We start from the raw sequence: 15,872 nt of genomic DNA, 5'->3' as shown, positions 1-15,872 counted from the left end.
CGTATTTGATGGCTCGAAAAGTTTTAGGTGATCCGGGTCTGGGGTCCCGGGCCCACTCGGAAGGTGTGGGCTATAGCACACGAAAATGTGGGAATCAGGCAGAATTCTAGTTTTTTGGCCGTAAACGGCAAAATGTTGTGGAACAGCCATGGAGGGGCGGTGACTATGGTTCTTTAGGTCATATTGGATGTCCCGGAAATGTTTTAGGCGATCCGGGTCTGGGGGCCTGGGCCCACTCGAAAGGCATAGGCTATAGCACACGAAAATATGGGAATCGGGCGAAATTATAGTATTTTGGCCGTTAAACGCAAACAAAACGAGGAAAGGTCATGGCGGGGTGGTGACTATGGTTATTTAGGTTGTATTTGATGGCCCGCAAAAGTTTTAGGCGATTAGGGTCTGGGGGCCCTGCCCACTAGGAAGGAGAGGGTTATAGCACACGAAAAAATGGGAATCGGGGGGGATTCTAGTTTTTTGGCAGTAAAACGATTAAAAAAAAAGGAACGGCCATGGAGGGGCGGTGACTATGGTTTGTTAGGTCCTATTTCATGGCCTCGAAAATTTTAAGGCGATCCGGGTCCGGAGGGTCTGGGCCCACTCGGAAGGCGTGAGCCATACATACGAAAATATGGGAAACGGGCAGAATTTTAGTTTTTTGGTCGTAAAATGCAAAACTATGAGGAACGGTCATGGCGGGGCGGTGACTATGGTTCTTTAGGTCTTATTTAATGGCCCAGAAATATTTTAGGCGATCCGAGTCCGGGGGGCCTGACCCACTCAGTAGGCGTGGTCTATTGCACACATAAATATGGGAATCAGGTGGAATTCTAGTTGTTTGGACATAAACCGCAATAAAACGAGGAACACTCATGGTGGGGCGGTGACTATGGTTCTTTTGGTCGTATTTTCTGACTTGAAAATATTTTATGCCATCCGAGTCCGGGGGGCCCCACTCGGAAGGCGTGTGCTATTGCACACAAAAATATGGGAATCTGGCGAAATTTTAGTTTTTTGGCCGTAAAACGCAAAATAACGAGGAACGGACATAGAGGGGTGGTGACTATAGTTCCTTAAGTCTTATTTGATGGCCCAAAAAATTTTAGGCGATCCGGGTCCGGGGGCCTGGGCCCACTCGGAAGGTGTGGGCTATAGCACATGAAAATATGGGAATCGAGTGGAATTCTAGTTTTTTAGCTGTAAAACACAAAATAATGAGCAACGGTCATGGTGGGTGGTGACTATGATTCTTTAGGTCCTATTTGATGGCTCGGAAATATTTTAGGCGATCCGGGTCTGGTGTCCCGGGCCCACTCGGAAGGCTTGGGCTATAGCACACGAAAAAATGGGAATTAGTCGGAATTCTAGTTTTTTGGCCGTAAAACGCAAAATAGCAAGGAACGGTCACAGCGGGATGGTGACTATGGTTCTTTAGGTCGTATTTTACGGCCCCAAAATATTTTAGGCGATTCGAGTCCGTGGGGTTCGGCTCACTCGGAAGGCGTGGGCTATAGCACACAAAAATATGGGAATCGGGCGGAATTCTAGTTTTTTGGCCTTAAAACGCCAAAAATGAGGAACGATCATGGCAGGGCGGTGACTATGCTTTCTTAGGTCGTATTTGATGGCCCGAAAAAGTTGTAGGTGATCCGGGTCTGGGGGCCCGGGCCCACTCTGAATGCGTGGGCTATAGCACACGAAAATATGGGAATCGGGCAGAATTCTAGTTTTTTGGCCGTAAACGGCAAAAAGATGAGAAACAGCCATGGCGAGTTGGTGACTATGGCTCTTTAGGTCATATGTGATGGCCTGGAAAAGTTTAGGCGAACCGGGTCTGGGGGCCTAGGCCCACTCAGAAGGCATGGGCTATATAGTACACGAAAATATGGAAATCGGGCGAAATTATAGTATTTTGGCCGTTAAAAGCAACAAATGAGGAAAAGTCATGGCGGGGCGGTGACTATGGTTCTTTAGGTTGTATTTCATGGCTCGCAAAAATTTTAGGCAATTAGGGTCTGGGGGCCTTGCCCACTGGGAAGGCGAGGGCTATAGCACACGAAAGTATGGGAATCGGGCAGAATTCTCGTTTTTTGGCCGTAAAATGCAAAAAAAAAAAGGAACGGACATGGAGGGGCGGTGACTATGGTTCTTTAGGTCGTATTTGATAGCCCGAAAAAGTTTAAGGCGATCCGGGTCTGGGGGTCTGGGCCCACTAAGAAGGCGTGGGCTATAGGACACGAAAATATGGGAATCTGGTGGAATTCTAGTTTTTTGGCCGTAAAATGCAAAACAACGAGGAACGGTGATGGCGGGGCGGTGAATATGGTTCTTTAGGTCGTATTTGATGGCCCGGAAAAATTTTAGGCGATCCGAGTCCGGGGTGCCCGGCCAACTCGTTAGGAGTGGGCTATTGCACACGCAAATATGGAAATCAGGCGGAATTCTTGTTTGTTGGTCGTAAAACGCAAAACCTGAGGAACGATCATGGCGGGGCGGTGACTATGTTTCCTTAGGTCCTATTTGATGGTCCGAAAAAATTTTAGGCGATCCGGGTCCGAGGGGCCTGGGCCCACTAGCAAGGCGTGGTCTATAGCACACGAAAATATGGGAAATCAGGCGAAATTATAGTATTTTTGTCGTTAAATGCAAAAAAATGAGGAAAGTTCATGGAGGGGTGGTGACTATGGTTATTAAGGTTGTATTTGATGGCCCGCAAAAATTTTAGGCGATTAGGGTCTGGGGGCCCTGCCCACTGGGAAGGCGTGGGCTATAGCACACGAAAATATGGGAATCGTGCGGAAGTCTAGTTCTTTTGCCATAAACCGCTAAACGACGAGGAACAGTCATGGAGGGGAGGTGACTATGGTTCTTTAGGTCATATTTGATGGCCCGAAAAAATTTTAGGCGATCCGAGTCCTGGTTCCCGGAGCACTCGGAAGGCGTGGGCTATAGCACACGAAAATATGAGAATTGGGCGGAATTCTAGTTTTTTAGCCGTAAAATGCAAAATAACGAGAAACGGTCATGGAGGGGCGGTGACTATTGTTCTTTAGGTCGTATTTGCTGGTTCGGAAATATTTTAGGCGATCCAAATCTGGGGGACCGGCCCACTCGGAAAGCGTGGGCTATTGCATATGAAAATATGGGAATCGAGTAGAATTCTAGTTGTTTGGCCGTAATACGCAAAAAAATGAGGAACAGTCATGGCAGGGCGGTGACTATGGTTCCTTATGTCCTATTTGATGGCTCGGAAAACTTTTAGGTGATGCGGGTCTAGAGGGCCCGGGCCCACTTGGAAGGTGTGAAATATAGCACTCTAAAATATGGGAATCAGGCGAAATTCTAGTTCTTTGGCCGTAAACCGCAATAAATCGAGGAACAGTCATTGCGGGGCAGTGACTTTGGTTCTTTAGGTCGTATTTTCTGGCTCGAAAATATTTTAGGCGATCCGAGTCCGGGTGGGCCCGGCCCACTCGGAAGGCGTGGGCAATTGCACACGAAAATATGGGAATCGGGCGGAATTCTAATTTTTTGGCCGTAAAATGCCAAAAATGAGGAAAGATTATGGTAGGGCGGTGACTATGCTTGCTTAGGTCGTATTTGATGGCCCTGAAAAGTTTTAGGCGATCTGGGTCTGGGGGCCCGGGCCCACTCGGAAGGCATGGGCTATAGCACACGAAAATATGGGAATCGGGAGGAATTCTAGATTTTTGGCCGTAAACGGCAAAAAGATGAGGAACAACCATGATGGGGCGGTGACTATGGCTCGGAAAATTGTTAGGCGAACTGGGTCTGGGGGCATGGGCCCACTCGGAAGGCGTGGGCTATGGCACACAAAAATATGAAAATCGGGCGAATGAGGAACAATCATGGCGGGGCGGTGACTATGGTTATTTAGGTTGTATTTGATGGCCCGCAAAAATTTTAGGCGATTAGGGTCTGGGGGCCCTGCCCACTGGGAAGGCGAGGGCTATAGCACATGAAAGTATGGGAATCGGGCGAAATTCTAGTTTTTTGGCCGTAAAAAGCAAAATAAAAAAAGGAACGGTCATGGAGGGGCGATGACTATGGTTCTTTAGGTTGTATTTGATGGCCCGGAAAAGTTTTAGGTGATCCGGGTCTGTGGGCCCGGGCCCACTAAGAAGGCGTGGGCTATAGCACACGAAAATATGGGAATAGGGTGGAATTCTAGTTTTTTGGCCGTAAAATGCAAAACAACGAGGAACGGTCATGGCGGGGCGGTGACTATGGTTCTTTAGGTCATATTTGATGGCTCGGAAAACTATTAGGCGATCCAAGTCCGGGGTGCCCGGCCAACTCGTTAGGCGTGAGCTATTGCACACGCAAATTTGGGAATCGGGCGAAATTCTTTTTTGTTGGTCGTAAAACGCAAAAAATGAGGAACGATCATGGTGGGGCGGTGACTATGGTTCCTTAGATCCTATTTGATGGTCCGGAAAAATTTCAGGCGATCCGGGTCCGAGGGGCCTGAGCCCACTAGCAAGGCTGCACACGAAAATATGGGAATTAGGCGAAATTATAGTATTTTGGCCGTTAAACGCAAAAAAATGAGGAAAGGTCATGGCGGAGCGTTGACTATGGTTCTGTATGTTGTATTTGATGGCCCACAAAATTTTTCGGCGATTAGGGTCTAGGGGCCCTGCCCACTGGGAAGGCGATGGCTATAGCACACGAAAATATGTGAATCATGCGGAAGTCTAGTTCTTTGGCCGTAAACCGCAAAATGACGAGGAACAGTCATGGCGGGGCGGTGACTATGATTCTTTAGGTCATATTTGATGGCCCAGAAATTTTTTAGGCGATCCGAGTCCTGGTTCCCGGGAGCACTCGGAAGGCGTGGGCTATAGCACACGAAAATATGGGAATTGGGCGGAATTCGAGTTTTTTGGCCGTAAAACGCAAAATAACGAGGAACGGTCATGGCGGGGTGGTGACTATTTTTCTTTAGGTCGTATTTTATGGATTCGAAATATTTTAGGCGATCCGAGTCCAGGGCCCCGGCCCACTCGGAAGGCGTGGGCTATTGCACACGAAAATATGGGAATCAGGCGGAATTCTAGTTTTTTGGTCGTAAAATGCAAAAAAATGAAGAACACTCATGGCAGGGCGGTGACTATGGTTCCTTATGTCCTATTTGATGGCCCGGAAAATTTTTAGGCGATCCGGGTCCGGAAGGCCTGGGCCCACTTGGAAGGTGTGAGATATAGCACTCTAAAATATGGGAATCGGGCGGAATTCTAGTTGTTTGGCCGTAAACCGCAATAAATCAAGGAACAGTCATGGCGGGGCGGTGACTATGGTTATTTAGGTCATATTTGATGCCCCTGAAAAATATTAGGCGATCCGAGTCGGGAGGGGCCCGGCCCACTCGGTAGGCGTGGGCAATTGCACACGTAAATATGGGAGTCACGTGGAATTTAAGTTATTTGGCCGTAAACCGCAATAAAACGAGGAAAAGTCATCGCGGGGTGGTGACTATGGTTCTTTAGGTCGTATTTTCTGGCTCGAAAATGTTTTAGGCGATCCGAATCCGGGGGCCCGTCCCACTCGAAAGGAGTGTGCTATTGCACACGAAAATATGGGAATCGGGTGGAATTCTAGTTTTTTGGCCGTAAAACGCAAAATAACGAGGAACGGTCATGGAGGGGTGGTGACTATAGTTCCTTAAGTCTTATTTGATGGCCCGGAAAAGTTTTAGGAGATCCGGGTCCGGGGGGCCTGGGCCCACTCGGAAGGCGTGGGTTATATAGCACACGAAAATATGGGAATCAGGTGGAATTCTAGTTTTTTGGCCGTAAAACACAAAATAACAAGGAACGGTCATGGCGGGGCAGTGACTATGGTTCTTTAGGTCCTATTTGATGGCCCGGAAATACTTTAGGCGATCTGGGTCCGGGGTCCCGGGCCCACTCGGAAGGCTTGGGCTATAGCACACGAAAATATGGGAATTGGGCAGAATTCTTGTTTTTTGGCCGTAAAAAGCAAAATAGCGAGGAACGGTCATGGAGGGGCGGTGACTATGGTTCTTTAGGTTGTATTTGATGGCCGGGAAATATTTTACGCGATCCGAGTCCGGGGCCCTGCCCACTCGGAAGGCGGAATTCCGAGTGGGAATCGGGCGAAATTCTACTTTTTTGGCCGTAAAACCCCAAAAATAAGGAACGATCATGGCAGGGCCGTGACTATGCTTTCTTAGGTCATATTTTATAGCCCGGATGAGTTTTAGGCTATCCGGGTCAGGGGGCCCGGGCCCACTCGAAAGGCTTGGGCTATAGCATACTAAAATATGGGAATGAGGCGAATTCTAGTTTTTTGGCCGTAAATGGCAAAAAGACGAGGAACAGCCATGGCGGGGCGGTGAATGTGGTTCTTTAGGTCATATTTTATTGCCCTGGAAAATTTTTAGGCGATCCGGGTCTGGGGGGCCGGGCCCACTAAGAAGGCGTGGGCTATAGCACACAAAAATATGGGAATCGGGTGGAATTCTAGTTTTTTGGCCGTAAAACGCAAAACAACGAGGAACGGTCATGGCAGGGTGGTGACTATGGTTCTTTATGTCGTATTTGATGGCCCGGTAAAATTTTAGGCGATCCGAGTCCGGGGGGCCCGGCCAACTCGTTAGGCGTGGGCTATTGCACACGCAAATATGGAAATTGGGCGGAATTCTTGTTTGTTGGCCGTTAAACCCAAAAAATGAGGAACGATCATGGCAGGGCAGTGACTATGATTCCTTAGGTCGTATTTGATGGCCCAAAAACATTTCAGGCGATCCGGGTCCTGGGGGCCCGTGCCCACTCGGAAGGCGAGGGCTATAGCACACAAAAATATGGGACTCGGGCAGAATTATAGTATTCTTGCTGTAAAATTCAAAAAAATGAGGAAAGGTCATTGCGGGGCGGTGTCTATTGTTCTTTAGGTTGTATTTGATGGCCGGAAAATTTTTAGGCGATTAGGGACTGGGGGCCCTGCCCACTGGGAAGGCAAAGGCTATAGCACACAAAAATATGGGAATCGAGCGGAAGTCTAGTTCTTTGGCCGTAAAACACAAAATAACGAGGAACGGTCATGGCACGGCGGTGACTATGGTTCTTTAGGTCATATTTGATGCCCCGGAAAATTTTTAGGCGAATCGAGTCCGGATTCCCGGGAGCACTCGGAAGGCGTGCGCTATAGCACACGAAAATATAGGAATTGGGCAGAATTCTAGTTTTTTGGACGTAAAATGCAAAATAACGAAGAACGATCATGGCGGGGCGGTGACTATTATTCTTTAGGTTGTATTTGCTGGCTCAGAAATATTTTAGGCGATCCGAGTCCGGGGGCCCGGCCCACTCGGAAGGTGTGGGCTATTGCACACGAAAGTATGGGAATCGGGCGGAATTCTAGTTGTTTGGCCGTAAACCACAATAAATCAAGGAACAGTCATGGCGGGTCGGTGACTATGGTTCTTTAGGTCATATTTGGTGGCTCGAAAATATTTTAGGCGATCCGAGTCCGGGTGGCCCGGCCCACTCGGAAAGGCGTGTGCTATTGCACACGAAAATATTGAAATCGGGCGGAATTCTAGTTATTTGGCCGTAAAACGCAAAATAACGAGGAACGGTCATGAAGGGGTGGTGACTATAGTTCCTTAAGTCTTATTTGATGGCCCAGAAATGTTTTAGGCATTCCGGGTCCGGGGGGTGACTATGGTTATTTAGGCCCTATTTCATGGCCCGAAAATATTTTAGACGATCCGGGTCCGGGGTCCCGGGCCCACTCGGAAGGCTTGGGCTATAGAACACGAAAATATGGGAATTGGGCGGAATTCTAGTTTTTTGGCCGTAAAACGCAAAATAGCGAGGAACGGTCACTACGGGGTGGTGACTATGGTTCTTTAGGTTGTATTTGATGGCTCAGAAATATTTTACGCGATACGAGTACGGGGGGCCCGTCCCACTTGGAAGGCGGATTTCCGAGTGGGAATCAGGCGGAATTCTACTTTTTTGGCCGTAAAACGCCAAAAATAAGGAACAATCATGGCAGGGATGTGACTATGCTTGCTTTTGTCGTATTTTATGGCCTGGAAAAGTTTTAGGCGATCCGGGTCTTGGGGCCCGGGCCCACTCGGAAGGCGTGGGCTATAGCACACGAAAATATGGGAATCGGGCGGAATTCTAGTTTTTTGGCCGTAAATGGCAAAAAGACGAGGAACAGCCATGGCGGGGCGGTGACTGTGGTTCTTTAGGTCATATTTGATGGCCCGAAAAAGTTTTAGGCAATCCGGGTCTGGGGGCCCAGGCCCACTAAGAAGGCATGGGCTATAGCACACAAAAATATGGGAATCGGGTGGAATTCTAGTTTTTTTTGCCGTACAACACAAAACAACGAGGAACGGACATGGCGAGGTGGTGACTATGGTTCTTTATGTCGTATTTGATGGCCCGGTTAAATTTTAGGCGATCCGAGTCCGGAGGGCCCGGCCAACTCGTTAGGCGTGGGCTATTGCACACACAAATATTTGAATCGGGCGAAATTCTTGTTTGTTGTCCGTAAAACCTAAAAATTTCAGGCTATAGTTCCTTAGGTCGTATTTGATGTCCCGAAAAAATTTCAGGTGATCCGGGTCCGGGGGGGCCGGGCCCACTCGGAAGGCGAGGGCTATAGCACACAAAAATATGGGACTCGGGCAGAATTATAGTATTTTTGCCGTAAAATTCAAAAAAACGAGGAAAGGTCATTGCGAGGCGGTGACTATAGTTCTTTAGGTTGTATTTGATGGCCCGCAAAATTTTTAGGCGATTAGGGACTAGGGGCCCTGCCCACTGGGAAGGCGAGGGCTATAGCACACAAAAATATGGGAATCGGGAGGAAGTCTAGTTCTTTGGCCGTAAACCGCAATACGACGAGGAACAGTCATTGCGGGGCTATGACTATGGTTCTTTAGGTCATATTTGATGGCCCGAAAAAATTTTAGGTGATTCGAGTCCGGGTTCCTGGGAGCACTCGGAAGGCGTGGGCTATAGCACAGGAAATTATGGGAATTGGGCGGAATTCTAGTTTTTTGGCCGTAAAACGCAAAATAACGAAGAACGGTCATGGTGAGGTGGTGAATATTGTTCTTTAGGTCGTATTTACTGGCTCGAAAATATTTTAGGCGATCCGAGTCCGAGGGCCCGGCCCACTCGGAAGGCGTGGGCTATTGCACACGAAAATATGGGAATCGGGCAGAATTCTAGTTGTTTGGCCGTAAACCGCAATAAATCGAGGAACAGTCATGGAGGGTCGGTGACTATGGTTCTTTAGGTCGTATTTGCTGGCTTGAAAATATTTTAGGCGATCCGTGTCCGGGGGGCCCGGCCCACTCGAAAGGCGTGTGCTATTGCACACGAAAATATTGAAATCGGGCGAAATTCTAGTTTGTTGGCCGTAAAACGCAAAATAACGAGGAACGGTCATGGAGGGGTGGTGACTATAGTTCCTTAAGTCATATTTGATGGCCCGAAAATGTTTTAGGCGTTCCGGGGGGTCTGGGCCCACTTGGAAGGCGAGGGCTATAGCACACAAAAATATAGGAATCGGGTGAAATTCTAGTTTTTTGGCCGTAAAACACAAAATAAAGAGGACCGGTCATGGCGGGATGGTGACTATGGTTCTTTAGGTCCTATTTGATGGCCCGAAAATATTTTAGGCGATCCACGTCCGGGGTCCCGGACCCACTCGGAAGGCTTGGGCTATAGCATACGAAAATATAGGAATTGGGCGGAATTCTAGTTTTTTGGCCGTAAAACGTAAAATAGCGAGGAACGGTCACGGCGGGGCGGTGACTATGGTTCTTTAGATCGTATTTGATGATATGGAAATATTTTAAGCGATCTTAGTCCGGGGGGCTCGGCCCATTCGGAAGACGTGGGCTATTGCACATGCAAATATGGGAATCGGGCAGAATTGTACTTTTTTGGCCGTAAAATGCCAAAAATGAAGAACGATCATGGCAGGGCGGTGACTATGCTTGCTTAGGTCATATTTGATGGCCCAGAAAAGTTTTAGGCGATCCGGATCTGGGGCCCGGGCCCACTCTGAAGGCGTGGGCTATAGCACACGAAAAAATGGGAATCGGGCTGAATTCTAGGTTTTTGGCCGTAAACCGCAAAAAGACGAGGAACAGTCATGGCCGGGCGGTGACTATGGTTCTTTAGGTTGTATTTGATGGCTCGTAAATATTTTAGGCGATCCGAGTCCGGAGTCCCGGGCGCACTCGGAAGGCTTGGGCTATAGCACACGAAAATATGGGAATTGGACGGAATTCTAGTTTTTTTGGTCCGGGGGGGCCGGCCAACTCGTTAGGCGTGGGCTATTGCACACGCAAATATGGAAATCATGCGAAATTCTTGTTTGTTGGCCGTAAAACCCAAAAAATGAGGAACGATCATGGCAGGGCGGTGACTATGGTTCCTTAGGTCAAATTTGATGGCCCGAAAAAATTTCAGGCGATCCGTGTCTGGGGGGGCCTGGGCCCACTCGAAAGGAGTGGGCTATAGCACACGAAAATATGGGAATCGGGCGGAATTATAGTATTTTTGCCGTAAAAGGCGAAAAAATAAGAAAAGGTCAAGGCGGGGTGGTGACTATGGTTCTTTAGGTTGTATTTGATGGCCCGCAAAAATTTTAGGCAATTAGGGTCTGGGGCCTTGCCCACTGGGAAGGCGAGGGCTAAAGCACACGAAAATATGGTAATCGGGCGAAATTCTAGTTTTTTGGCCGTAAAACGCAAAAAGGAACGAGGAAAGGTCATGGTGGGGCGGTGACTATGGTTCTTTAGGTTGTATTTGATGTCCCGCAAAACATTTAGGCGATTTGGGTCTAGAGGCCCTGCTCACTGGGAAGGCGAGGGCTATAGCACACAAAAATATGGGAATCGGGCGGAAATCTAGTTTTTTGGCCGTAAAACGCAAAAAAAAAAAAAGGAATGGTCATGGAGGGGCAGTGACTATGGTTCCTTAGGTCCAATTTGATGGCCCGGAGACATTACAGGCGATCCGGGTCCGAAGGACCCGGGTCCACTCAGAAGGCGTGAGCTATAGCACACAAAAATATGGGAATGGGGCAGAATTTTAGTTTTTGGCCGTAAATCGCAAAACAACGAGGAACGGTCATAGCGGGACTGTGACAATGGTAATTTAGGTCGTATTTGATGTCCCGATAAAAATTTTAGTTGATCCGAGTCTGGGGGGCCCGGCTCACTCGGTAGGCCTGGGCTATTGCACACGAAAATATGGTAATCGGGCGAAATTCTAGTTTTTTGGATGAAAACGCAAAAAAGAGCAATGTTCATGATGGGGCGGTTACTATGGTTCCTTAGGTCCTATTTGATGGCCCGAAAACTTTTAGGCGATCCGGGTCCGGAGGACCCGGGCCAACTCGGAAGGCGTGGGTATAGCACATGAAAATATGGGAATCGGGCGGAATTCTAGTTTTTTGGCCGTAAATCGCAAAAGAACGAGGAATAGTCATGGCGGGGCAGTGACTATGGTTCTTTAGGTCGTATTTGATGTCCCAAAAAAATTTCAGGCGATCCGGGTCCGGGGGGCCGGGCCCACTCGGAAGGCGTGAGCTATAGCACACGAAAATATGGGAATCAGGCATAATTCTAGTTTTTTGGCCGTAAAATGCAAAACAGCGAGGAACGATCATGGTGGGGCGGTGACTATGGTTCCTTATGTCCTATTTGGTGTCCCAGAAAAATTTTAGGAGATCCGGGTCCGGGGTCTCGGGGGCACTCGGAAAGCATGGGCTATAGCACACGAAAATATGGGAATCGGTCGGAATTCTAGTTTTTTGGCCGTAAAATACAAAATAACGAGGAACGGTCATGGAGGGGTGGTGACTATAGTTCCTTAGGTCTTATTTGATGGCTCGTAATATTTTAAGCGATCCGAGTCGGGGGGGGTCTCGGGCCCACTCAGAAGGGGTGGGCTATTGCACAAGAAAATATGGGAATCGGGTGGAATTCTAGTTTTTTAGCCGTAAAACGCCAAAAATGAGGAACCATCAAGGCAGGGCGGTGACTATGGTTGGTTAGGTCGAATTTGATGGCCCGGAAAAGTTTTAGGCGATCCGGGTCAGGGGCCCGGGCCCACTTGGAAGGCGTGGGCTATAGCACACGAAAATATGGGAATTAGGCTGAATTCTAGGTTTTTGGCCGTAAACCGCAAAAAGACGAGGAATAGTCATGGCCGGGCAGTGACTATGGTTCTTTAGGTTGTATTTGATGGCCCGGAATTATTTTAGGCGATCCGAGTCCGGGGTCCCGGGCGCACTCGGAAGGCGTGGGCTATAGCACACGAAAATATGGGAATTGGGTGAAATTCTAATCTTTTGGCCATAAAATGCAAAATAACGAGCAACGGTCATGGCGGGGCGGTGACTATTGTTGTTTAGGTCGTATTTGCTGGCTCGGAAATATTTTAGGCGATCCGAGTCTGGGGGGCCCGGCCAACTCGTTAGGCGTGAGCTATTGCACACGCAAATATGGAAATCGGGCGGAATTCTTGTTTGTTGGCCGTAAAGCCCAAAAAATGAGGAACGATCATGGCGGGGAGGTGACTATGGTTCCTTAGGTCGAATTTGATGGCCCGAAAAAATTTCAGGCGATCCGTGTCCGGGGGGGCCTAGGCCCACTCGGAAGGAGTGGGCTATAGCATACAAAAATATGGGAATCGGGCGGAATTATAGTATTTTTGCCGTAAAAGGCAAAAAAATGAGGAACGGTCAAGGCGGAGCGGTGACTATGGTTCTTTAGTTTGTATTTGATGGCCCGCTAAATTTTTAGGCGATTAGGGTCTGGGGCCTTGCCCACTGGGAAGGCAAGAGCTATAGCACACGAAAATATGGGAATCGGGCGGAATTCTAGTTTTTTGGCCGTAAAACGCAAAAAGGAACGAGGAAAGGTCATGGCGGGGCGGTGACTATGGTTCTTTACGTTGTATTTGATGGCCCGCAAAAATTTTAAGCGATTCAGGTCTGGAGGCCCTGCCCACTGGGAAGGCGAGGGCTATAGCACACAAAAATATGGGAATCGGGCAGAAATCTAGTTTTTTGGCCGTAAAGCGCAAAAAAAAAGGAACGGTCATGGAGGGGCAGTGAGCCACTGACTATGGTTCCATAGGTCCTATTTGATGGCCCGGAAAAATTACCGGCGATCCGGGTCCGAAGGGCCCGGGTCCACTCGGAAGGCGTTAGCTATAGCACGAAAATATGGGAATGGGGCAGAATTTTAGTTTTTGGCCGTAAATCGCAAAACAACGAGGAACGGTCATGGAGGGACTGTGACTATGGTACTTTAGGTCTTATTTGATATCCCGATAAAAATTTTAGTTGATCCGAGTCTGGGGGGCCCGGCCCACTCGATAGGCGTGGGCTATTTCACACGAAAATATGGTAATCGGGCAAAATTCTCATTTTTGGATGAAAACGCAAATAAAAGAGCAACGGTTATGATGGGGCGGTTACTATGGTTCCTTAGGTCCTATTTGATGGCCCGAAAAATTTTAGGCGATCTGGGTCCAGAGGACCCGGGCCCACTCGGAAGGCGTGGGTATAGCACACGAAAATATGGGAATCGGGCGGAATTCTAGTTTTTAGGCCGTAAACCGCAAAAGAACGAGGAATAGTCATGGCGGGGCAGTGACTATGGTTATTTATGTCGTATTTGATGGCCCGAAAATATTTTAGGCGATCCGGGTCCGGGGCTCCAGGGCCCACTCGGAAGGCGTGAGCTATAGCACACGAAAATATGGGAATCGGGCGTAATTCTAGATTTTTGGCCGTAAAATGCAAAACAGCGAGCAACGATCATGGTGGGGCAGTGACTATGGTTCCTTATGTCCTATTTAGTGTCCCGGAAAGTTTTTAGGAGATCCGGGTCTGGGGACTCGGGCGCACTCGGAAGGCATGGGCTATATCACACGAAAATATGGGAATCGGGTGAAATTCTAGTTTTTTGGCCGTAAAACGCAAAATAACAAGGAACGGTCATTGAGGGGTGGTGACTATCGTTCCTTAGGTCTTATTTGATGCCCCGGAAATATTTTAGGCGATCCGAGTCGAGGGGTCCCGGGCCCACTCAGAAGGCGTGGGCTATTGCACACGAAAATATGGGAATCAGGTGAAATTCTAGCTTTTTAATCGTAAAACGCCCAAAATGACGAACGATCATGGTAGGGCGGTGACTATGTGTTGGTTAGGTCATATTTGATGGCCCGAAAAAGTTTTAGGCGATCCGGGTTTGGGGGCCCGGGCCCACTTGGAAGGCGTGGGCTATAGCAGACGAAAATATGGGAATCGGGGCTGAATTCTAGGTTTTTGGCTGTAAACCGCAAAAAGACGAGGAATAGTCATGGCCGGGTGGTGACTATGGTTCTTTAGGTTGTATTTGATGGCCCGGAAATATTTTAGGCGATCCGAGTCCGGGGTCTCGGGCGCACTCGGAAGGCGTGGGCTAAAGCGCACAAAAATATGGGTATTGGGCGGAATTCTAGTTTTTTGGCCGTAAAACGCAAAATAACGAGGAACGGTCATGGGGGGGAGGTAACTATTATTCTTTAAGTCGTATTTTCTGGCTTGGAAATATTTTAGGCAATCCGAGTCAGAGGGCCCGGCCCACGCGGAAGGCGTGGGCTATTGACCATGAAACTATGGGAATCAACGGATGTAAAAGGCAAAACAATGAGGAACAGTCATGGAGGGGCGGTGACTATGGTTCCTTAGGTCCTAATTAATTGCCCAAAAAATTTTTAGGTGATCCGGGTCCGGAGGGCCCGGGACCACTTGGAAGGTGTGAGAAATAACACTCTAAAATATGGGAATCGGGCGAAATTCTATTTGTTTGGCCGTAAACCGCAATAAAATGAGGAACAGTCATGGCGGGGTGGTGACTATGGTTCTTTAGGTCGTATTTGCTGGCTCGGAAATATTTTAGGCGATCCGAGTCCGGGGGCCCGGCCCACTCGGAAGGTGTGTGCTATTGCACACGAAAATATGGGAATTGGGCGGAATTCTAGTTTTTTTGCCGTACAACGCAAAATAATGAGGAACGGTCAAGGAGGGGTGGTGACTATAGTTTCTTAAGTCTTATTTGATGGCCCGGAAAATTTTTAGGTGATCCGGGTCCGAGGGGCCCCGGGCCCACTCGGAAGGCGTGGGCTATAGCACACGAAAATATGGGAATCGGGTCGAATTCTATTTTTTTGGCCGTAAAACACAAAATAATGAGGAACGGTCATGGAGGGGCGGTGAATATGGTTCTTTAAGTCCTATTTGATGGCCCAAAAATATTTTAGGTGATCCGGGTCCGGGGTCCCGGGCCCACTCCGAAGGCTTGGGCTGTAGCATACAAAAATATGAGAATTGGGCGAAATTCTAGTTTTTTGGCCATAAATGCAAAATAGCGAGGAATGGTCACGGCGGGGCGGTGACTATGGTTCTTTTGGTCGGATTTGATGGCCCGAAAATATTTTAGGCGATCCGAGTCCGGGGGGCCTGGCACACTCGGAAGGTGTTGGCTATTGCACACGAAAATATGGGAATCAGGCAGAATTCTAGTTGTTTGGCCGTAAAATGCCAAAAATGAGGAACGATCATGGCAGGGCGGTTATTATGCTTGCTTAGGTCGTATTTGATGGCCTGGAAAAGTTTTAGGCGATCCGGGTCTTGGGGCCCGGGCCCATTCGGAAGGTGTGGGCTATAGCACATGAAAATAGGGGAATCGGGTGGAATTCTAATTTTTTGGCCGTAAACGGTAAAAACACGAGGAACAGCCATGGCGAAGCGGTGACTATGGTTCTTTAGGTCGTATTTGATGGCCCGAAAACATT

This window comes from Nicotiana tomentosiformis, chromosome 2 (genome assembly GCF_000390325.3).
Source record: "Nicotiana tomentosiformis chromosome 2, ASM39032v3, whole genome shotgun sequence".
In the NCBI taxonomy this organism is placed as follows: Eukaryota; Viridiplantae; Streptophyta; class Magnoliopsida; order Solanales; family Solanaceae; genus Nicotiana; species Nicotiana tomentosiformis.
The sequence above is the reverse complement of the archived record's forward strand: the minus strand, read 5'-3'. Positions refer to the sequence as shown.